The 8,855-nt window shown below is 47.1% G+C and overlaps 1 long non-coding RNA gene across 2 annotated transcripts; it reads right to left on the reverse strand.

Annotated features, from left to right (window-relative positions):
- Nucleotides 1–6,709: 6,709 nt before the first annotated feature.
- Nucleotides 6,710–8,796, reverse strand: LOC123389623. Of its 2 annotated transcripts, none has more exons than XR_006604245.1 (2): nt 8,435–8,796; nt 6,710–6,840 (listed from the first exon to the last, which is right to left on the reverse strand). It is a non-coding gene; the product is annotated as an uncharacterized LOC123389623 (long non-coding RNA). The 2 variants fall into 2 exon arrangements; XR_006604244.1 differs by lacking the exon at nt 8,435–8,796 and adding an exon at nt 7,083–7,447.
- Nucleotides 8,797–8,855: the final 59 nt, after the last annotated feature.

Raw genomic sequence — 8,855 nt, forward strand, 5'->3', positions numbered from 1 at the left:
CGAACTCTATAATCCCGCCTCTTAGCAACTGCTGCGAGAGGGCGGGAAAAGCAGCTTCCAGCCTATTAGAGAACGGACCCTCCACCTTAGCAATGGCGACAGGAAGGTCCCACCCCTTAACAACATGCTTCCGTATCCAGTTTATTTACAACTGGTGAGATTGATGGTAAGCTTAGCCAATAGAAAATCAAAACGGGCGAGGCCCTCTTGACCGAATTTGATATTTCCATCGAAACTGAAGTTTCTTTTCTTCTCTTTCCTTTTTAACCACGATCTGCTTGTTATGGGAGACTTACCCTTGAGACCTCTTTATAAGTAGGAGTCCCAGACGGGACAATTTTTAAAAGACTACATATCCTCCAAAGTCCTATGTGATTTAAAACAAGTCACACAGAAAAAATTGTGTCAGTGTTTTATGGCAAAAAAACATTAGCATTTAAAAATGTAGGACTAGAGGGGCGCCTGGGTGGCTCAGTGGTTTAAGCCTCTGCCTTCGGCTTGGTCATGGTCTCAGGGTCCTGGAATACAGCCCCGCATCGGGCTCTCTGCTCAGCAGGGAGCCGGCTTCCCTTCCTCTCTCTCTCTGCCTGCTTCTCTGCCTACTTGTGATCTCCGTCAAATAAATAAATAAAATCTTAAAAAAAAAAAAAATGTAGAACTAGGGCGGTGCCTGGCTGATTCCGCCCCTCTTGATTTCGGGTCGTGAGTTGGAGCCCCACATTGGGTGTAGTGATTACTAAAAAAAAAAAACAGTAATTTTTTAATAAATGTAGGTATAGGGTTTTGGGGGTTATTATTATTATTTTTTAAATCTCTACAGTCCACGTGGGGCTTGAACTGCACCCTGAGATCAAGAGTGGCATGCTCTTTAGATTCAGCCAGGTACCCATGAAGATGAGAGGATTGGAAGTGAAATGAATGTGAGGATTAGGAGAAAATTTTTTATTCCTTGCAGCAAGATGCGAAACAAATATCTCCATTTAAGAAGCCAAGGCTAGGACACAGAACCTGCCCAAGATTGCATAGTTAATTGAGCTGGGCTAAGGTTTGAACCCAAGTCTTACCCAAAAGCCCAAGTCCTTCTATGCATCAGGCTGCTTCCCCTTAAATGATTTAACACAATGAGGGCCTAGAAGAATGTCTAGCACATAAACAGATATTCAGTTAATGTTAGTAGAAATTGAAGCATCTGACTTTTTTAAAGGATCTGAGAGTGGTGGGTGGGAGCACTAGAGATTGTGGAGCCCAGTGAGCTGAGAGGAAGTTCTGGGAAGGAGGTTACTGATGGGGAAGTTTCAAGCTTTCAAATACAAAGTATTTTTAAAAAGTCAAAATGGGTCTGAGCTATGCTCAGGAGAAGAAATTTCATCCTCAAAGAGAAAAGTCTAGGTTACCCCTGCTGCAGTAGTCATCGTGTCTCTCTCACGCACATTCCCCCGGCTGACCTGGAGAGGTCAGTATCAACAGTACTAAATCACATAGATACTATGTATGCCTGATGTCATGCAATGAAAATGGCATTTAGTGTCTGTGGTTTTCCTCCCCCAAACCCATAAAACTAACCTAATCTTGAGGAAAAAAATAAATTCCAATAGAGGGTCAAACTAAAAAATACCTGACAAGTACTCCTCAAAACTATCAAGGTCATCAAAAACAAGGAAAGACTGAGAACTTGTAACAGCCAGCTATTTCTAGATAGAAAAAATATTAGGTAAAACTCAGAAAATCTGAATAAACTGTAGACTTTTCATTAATAATAACATAAGAATACTGGTCCATTAATGTTGGCAAATGCACCACACTGGTAAAAGGCAACAATAGTGAAACTGAATATATGGTATAGGGGAACTCTCTATATTATCTTCTCAATTTTTCTGTAAATTCAAAAGTTCTTTTTTTTAAAGATTTTATTTATTTATTTGACAGATCACAAGTAGGCAGAGAGGCAGGCAGAGTGAGAGAGGAGGAAGCAGGTTCCCTGCTGAGCAGAGAGCCCGATGTGGGGCTCAATCCCAGGACCCTAGGATCTTGACCTGAGCCAAAGGCAGAGGCTTTAAACCATTGAGCCACCCAGGTGCCCCTCAAAAGTTCTTTTTAAAAAGATTTTATTTATTTGACACAGAGAGAGAGATCACAAGGAGGCAGAGATGCAGGCAGAGGGGGAAGGGGAAGCAGTTTCCCCGCTGAGCAGAGAGCCCTATGTGGGGCTTGATTCCAGGACCCTGAGATCATGACCTGAGCAGAAGGCAGAGGCTTAACCCACTGAGCTATCTTGGTGCCCCATGTAAATTCAAAAGTTTTAAAAAACAAACATGCACACACACACATGCACACACACACACACACACGCACACACACCTCATTTTCTACTAGGCCCCAAATTGTCACCATTCAGAGCTCACTCTTTGGTTTTGAATAAAGGCCAGAGAACAGAGGAACTAATTCCAGATTTGGGAACTAATTCCAGAAGATCACTGACCATTGACTTTTGCAATGGAGATATACAATAATGAGACTGTATTGCCCATAAAAACATTCCACCTTACCATCCAAAAAAGTTCTGACACTTCAAGGTAGTCACAAAAGAAGCTTTTAGCTTTATTTTACCATGAGGACACTGCTCAAAACACTTTAAAGAATCTGCTTCTGGGGGTGCCAGTCTGGATCAGTAAAGCATGTGACTCTTGATCTTGGGGTTGTAAATTTGAGCCCCACATTGGATGCAGAGATTACTTAAAAATAAAATCTTAAGGGACACCTGCATGATTCAGATGGTTAAACATCTCTCCTAGCTCAGGTCATGATCTCAGGGTCCTAAGGATAAAGGCCCCCAAATCCATGGGGAGTCTGCTTCTCCCTCTCTCCCTGCCTCTCCCTCTGCCTGTGCTCTCTGTCTCTCTCTCAAACGAATAAATACAATCTTTAAAAATAAATAAAATAAATAAAATCTTTTAAAAAGGAGTCATTTTCAGAGTCTATAGCACACAATGCAATGAATATTCATTATCTGCAGGTGGATCTGATGTATGCAAATAGCCAAAAACTCAGGCCAAGACTGTTGAGTAAATGGAGTGGAAAATCTGGATAGTAAATGTGTTTTAGAATATTTTTGGATTTTAGAAAGGTAATATGGTGCATATACAACATATAGGGCAACAATCCCAATGGGGCCTAGGACAGCACCCTGTAATCAAACAAATTAATTTTTCTGCATTGAGACATAATTATTCACACTGGGATAAACAAAAGTGGGATAAATGAAACTATAAACAACTTGATATAAATTTCGGAGGTGTGCCACAAGTAAGTTCGGGTCAGATTAGGTTGTGGTGTCAAATGAGTTAAGAAAAAGTTTTTGTTTTCACAATTATTATTTTTTTACTCTAGGAGAATTACAGACCATAAAAATTTGATGAAGACACTCCATTTCAACTCTTCAGTCGCCCAAGCTAGAATCCCAGCTACTTGAGCTATTTGTATACATCTTACCACTTGAACCACTTTAATTTTCTCCAAGCTGGTTTCCTTGTGGTTTTTGCAACCATAAAACCCTTCATCCACACTACTCTTAAATGCAGATCTGCCTGTGTCACTTCCATATTACAAAGTCCTTATGATTCCCTAGTTTCTCCAGTGATGAAGCCCCGGGTCTTGACTGTGATCTAAAACATAGATGTAAAGAAACTAACTACAACTGGGCTGTTCAAAGTTTGTTACCAATCTGCAATGGAAGTATTTCAGAAATTAAGTGTAAGCATTTAGAAACTTTTCTTGCAGTTTGACAGAGAATTTTTGTATTTGTTGAATCTAATAAAAATATGGACTTTGTTTTACTTTTCTTTTTTTTTATTTTTTTAAGATTATTTATTTATTTATTTGACAGAGAGAGATCACAAGTAGATGGAGAGAGAGGCAGGCAGAGAGAGAGAGAGGGAAGCAGGCTCCCTGCTGAGCAGAGAGCCCGATATGGGACTCGATCCTAGGACCCTGAGATCGTGACCCGAGCCGAAGGCAGCGGCTTAACCCACTGAGCCACCCAGGCGCCCCTGTTTTACTTTTCTAACAATTCATGTTTGGTGTATTTTACAGAAGTAGGGAACAATAGATTAGAATTTTTAAAAGGTTTTATTTATTTACTTAAGAGAGAGAGAGAGCACAAGCAGGGGAAGCAGGAGAGAGAGAAGCAGGCTCCCTGCTGAGCAGGGAGCCCAATGCAGGGCTCAGTCCCAGGACCCTGGGATCATGACCTGAGCTGAAGGCAGACACTTAACCAACTGAGCCAACCAGGCGCCCTGGAATTTTTTTAATTGGTCCTTTGCCATAGTTTGAGAAAGCACAAGTCTAAAATACACTTAATAAAATGGACTTCTACACCTCCCTGGGCTGGTTTTCTTCTAAAGATTTTATTTAGTAGGGTATGTGTTGTAATGAGCACTAGGTATTATGTAAGACTGATGAATCACAGATCTTACCCCCTGAAACAAGTAAGACATTATATGTTAATTAATTGAATTTAAATGTTAGAAAAAGTAAAAAAATATATTTATTTATTTTTAAAATTTTTATTTATTTACTTGACAGATAGAGATCGCAAGTAGGCAGAGAGGCAGGGAAGCAGGCTCCCTGCTGAGGGGAGAGCCCGATGCAGGGCTTGATGTGGGGCTTGATCCCAGTACCCTGGGATCATGACCTGAGTGGAAGGCAGAGGCTTTAACCCACTGAGCCACCCATGAATCCCTTATTTATTTATTTATTTGAGACAGAAAGAGAAAGCGCACACATAGGCATGGAAGGGGAGGGGGTGGAGGACCAGAGGGAGGACAACTTGACTCCATGCTGAGCACTGAGCTGGTACGGAGACAAATCCTACAATCCTGAGATCATGACCTAAGCTGAAACCAAGAGTAGGACACTGTAACTGACTGAGCCAATCAGGTGCCCCTCCCGGGGCGGCCTATCCAGCAATAATGAATAATTTCTTTATTTTTTTAAAGATTTTTATTTATTTGACAGAGCAAGAGAGACCTGAGCCAAAGGCAGAGGCTTAACCCACTGAGCCACCCAGGTGCCCCAATAATGAATAATTTCTAGTTTCTGAAATATATTCTGTTTCATATCTCCATGTAAGTTTCCATTCTAATCTGACTTGACTGGCCCTAGAAATATTCATACATCAATATCCTAGGCTACATCAAGTACTTTGGATGCCTGTCTAAACCAGTTTCCTACAACACCAGAAGACATCAGTTGCCCCCTATTCTTCTGTCATTATTGGGTACCCCTTTTGTTGCACTATCTCCCTACCTCCTTCAAGGCAGAGGTTAGGATTATTTGTCTTCACCTGGTGAAGCATCTCTTGTAAAATGACTAACTGAAGGAGAATACTCCTTAGACCACAATTATAACATGTTACAAAGAGAAAAAAATGAGGATCTTTATTTTATATTCATATTTTTCTGTTACTAGCAAAGATTTCAGTCTCCTACCTTTCCCATCTGGGTATGAATTAATTTACCAGAACACTGGACATTTTATTTTTTTAATTTAAGTAAACTCTGCGCCCAACCTGTCGCTGCAGCTCACCACCCCAAGATCAAGAGTCACATGCTATACTGACTGAGCCAGTCACATGCCCCACAACAGTGGACATTTTCGAAGACCAAGGGGCCACACTTGCGAGATTCACTGGAAACTTTAAGTAAAGGAGACCTCTTCACTTAATAGTTTAGCCCAGATTTGGCCCCTTTTGGAGCAAAATGTGTCAATCGCCCTTTTCAGACCAGGAAATAGCATCATTAATGCATTCATTTCAAAGGGCCCACCAGAGAGCAGACCAGCGCTAGAGAAGTCTTGCGCTGAGGGAGAGACAAGCAAGTATAATTGAAAGGCTTACAAAGAGCCTTGAGGCCTCTGAGGGATGGAAGGAATTAATTCTGCCTGGTGGGGGAGTGGGGCATGAGGGAGGATGACATTTGAGCCAGACCCTGCTGAGCGAACTTGATTTGGCCTGGTAAAAACGTAGTGGAGGGGAATGTGAGCAGTGCAATCTGCTAGATGAAAATCTGCACGTGCCCAGGAATGACAATCCTTCTGGTTAGCAATTTCCTCACTCCTCTTCCACCCACTTCTTCACACTCTTTCCCCCTGTTCTTGGAAAATTGGGACTGGGGATACTGTTTCCCTTCCTGGAAGAGACCGGTGTAGACAATAATTAATCCTTGATTAAATGGGATCCCTTGCTACGCTATGCGCTATGCGTAAACTCTGAGAACACTCGGATGGGGAGGGGGAAGCAGGTGAATCAGGTAGGGAGGGGTCCTGATCCACACTGGGGAGAATAGGGCTCACGGAGAAAAAAAGGAGAAATAAAATTTTTGTATTTGTGCAACACCTTTTATCATCCCCCCCTTTTATCTTTGTTTTTCTGTAGCTTCTCATAGTCTCGGTCTCTTTGTCTCTGTCTCTCTCCAATTGCAAAAGGCTGGAAATTCCTAGTTCTCAACGGAAGGGAGTAGGAGGGGAGTTGGGGGTGGCAGGAGTGGGAGGGAAGCGAAGAACAGACGTCTCAGCAGCTCCGGCTGCGGGGGCGCTCTGGGCCTCTTGCGGGGCTTCACAAGTCAATGATTTTTTTTTAAATGTACATATTTTTAAATCCACACATAGGGGCTCACATACAAACCTAGAGAGAGACAGAGACACAGATACACAATTCGATGTAAAGAAACATATAAATACATTATCTGAGGATACAGAGGCACAAACTAGCAATAACGTCTTAAATTTGCTTGGCACTTTACAGAGTCTTCATACACATCTTCTCATTTGAACCTCACGACAACCCTGAAAAACAAAGATACAAACCCTCAGGAGTTCCACTCTCCCACACAGGTTCACACCCAGGGAGACCCCCTACTTACTCCCCTAGGGGACTGGGCAAGCCAAGGTCTTGGGGCTGGTCTCCCTTTCTCCCTCTCTGGCCGAATATCCGCCCCCAGAATAAAAAAGTGGAGGACCCGGAATCGGCTCCTCCCTCGTCCCCTTTCCCGGACTGGGACCCAAGGGCCCAGCGCCCAGCTGGTTACCCTCGCCGGCTTCACTCGCTACTCCGCCCTCTTTCCTGGGCCTGCGTCTCCCTCCGGACCCGGGGGCTCAGCACCGCCCCAAAGGGGCCCGGGTGGGAGGGAGGGGGGCGCCTGAAACAGAGGCTGCGTGGGCGGAGGATGTGCGTCACGGGGCGCGTGGGCAGGGGGAGGGAGGAGGCACGTGGAAACCCGGGGCCAGCGGCTGGCAGCCCAGGCTCCAAAATAACCAGAGAAGAGTGGGGGAGGGGGTGCCCACACACTTCAGAGAGGGTCAGGGAGAGTCCCGGGAGGGAGCCCGTCTAGCCGCGCCTTCCAGTTGCAGAACTGGGGATGGGGAGTTGGGGGAGGAGGGATCTGCGCTTTCCTATTACCTCCTCACTGCGTTTGGGGCTGAAGAAGAAGTGAATCTTAGGTACCGAAATCCCACCCCGGGATGCACTCCCCCTCTTCTGCCCCCACCGGAGACGGAAAGGTCCCCCTGCTGAGCCGGAATGTAGAACTAGTCCCGGCCCACGCCGCCCACGCCTAGCCAGGCCCCGAGCCACTCAGAAGTGCGGAATGGCGGGGCGGGGCTGAGGTTTCGGACCAAGGAGAACCTGACCCCCGGCCGGTCCGCTCGGTTCCCCATCCACCGTGCCTTCATTTTGTCGGGGCCTCGAGCCAGGACCGGCCCTCAGAGCCCCTGCTAGCCCCCCACCCCCACCCCCACCCGACCTCCCAGCCGTGGGCGGGAGTGTAATGGGAACCAGATGGGGCTAGGAGAAACAAACGGGGAGGGTGGGTTGCGGAGGGGGGCTAGGCTCCTTGAGGGAGCTCCTCCCTCCAACTCCTCCGCAGGGAGCCACGTCGGACTCTCCGGCCTCCCGCCCATCTTCCATTAGACTCTCTAGAGCGCAGGTCCCTAAAAACGTCCGCAGAATGGATGTTCTCCCTACCCCAGCTTTGCCACAGAATTCCCGAGGAGCAGGTCCTCATCCTTAACAAACAGGGTGCGACGAGTAGAGGAAGGAGGGGTACCTCCTTCCATCCCCGCCTCACCAATGCTCTAACAGCCCGACGCGACTGATCGACGCGTTAGCTTCTACCATAACCCTCCCATTCCTGTACCCCAAACTTCGACAGGGACTCGAGGCAGGGATGGAGGCCTGGGTTTCTGAGCAGGGGCCTTCAAATGACTCCTTTTGCAGCAGAGTAAGAGTGCTGGGATATCCGAGGAATTCCTGCAGAGACCCGCGCTCGCAGACCTGCCCTAAGCGCACACTCAAGGGGAGTCGGATGCACGCCCGAGAGGAGCCGCGCACCCCAAGACTCCGCCAACTTTTTCCCGGCTCATTCCTAGCAATCCCACGTACAGCATCGCGAGGCCGGAGTGTGGGCAGCGGGCGTCCGCGTAGTTGTTGAGGCTCGTGTGCACGTTCGTGCGCTTCTCCGTGTTTTTGTGTACCCGCGCGTGGTTGTGAAACTCCGCTCTCCGCTCGGAGGGGTAGGAGCGGGCGGGGAGGGGGATGTAGGAATGTCGCCGGCTGGGCGCTCACGTGGGTACGTGGGCGCGAAGAGGGCCGGCTGTGCATCCGGCGTGGGCGGCGCGGAGCGACCTCGCCCCGCCCGCCGGGTCCCCAAGCCCGACCTCCCGCAGCTCGGCCTCGGTCACCTCAGTCCCAAGCTCGGCGCCGCAGCTCCGAGTCCCCGCCTCCGCCTCCCGCTCCACGCCCCCTCCCCCTAGTCTCCGCCTCTCTCCGACGCTCAGCCGCGGCGCCTCCACAGCCGGCCCCA

This window comes from Mustela putorius, unplaced genomic scaffold, assembly GCF_011764305.1.
Source record: "Mustela putorius furo isolate JIRA1106 unplaced genomic scaffold, ASM1176430v1.1 tig00003988_pilon_pilon_pilon, whole genome shotgun sequence".
NCBI lineage: Eukaryota > Metazoa > Chordata > Mammalia > Carnivora > Mustelidae > Mustela > Mustela putorius.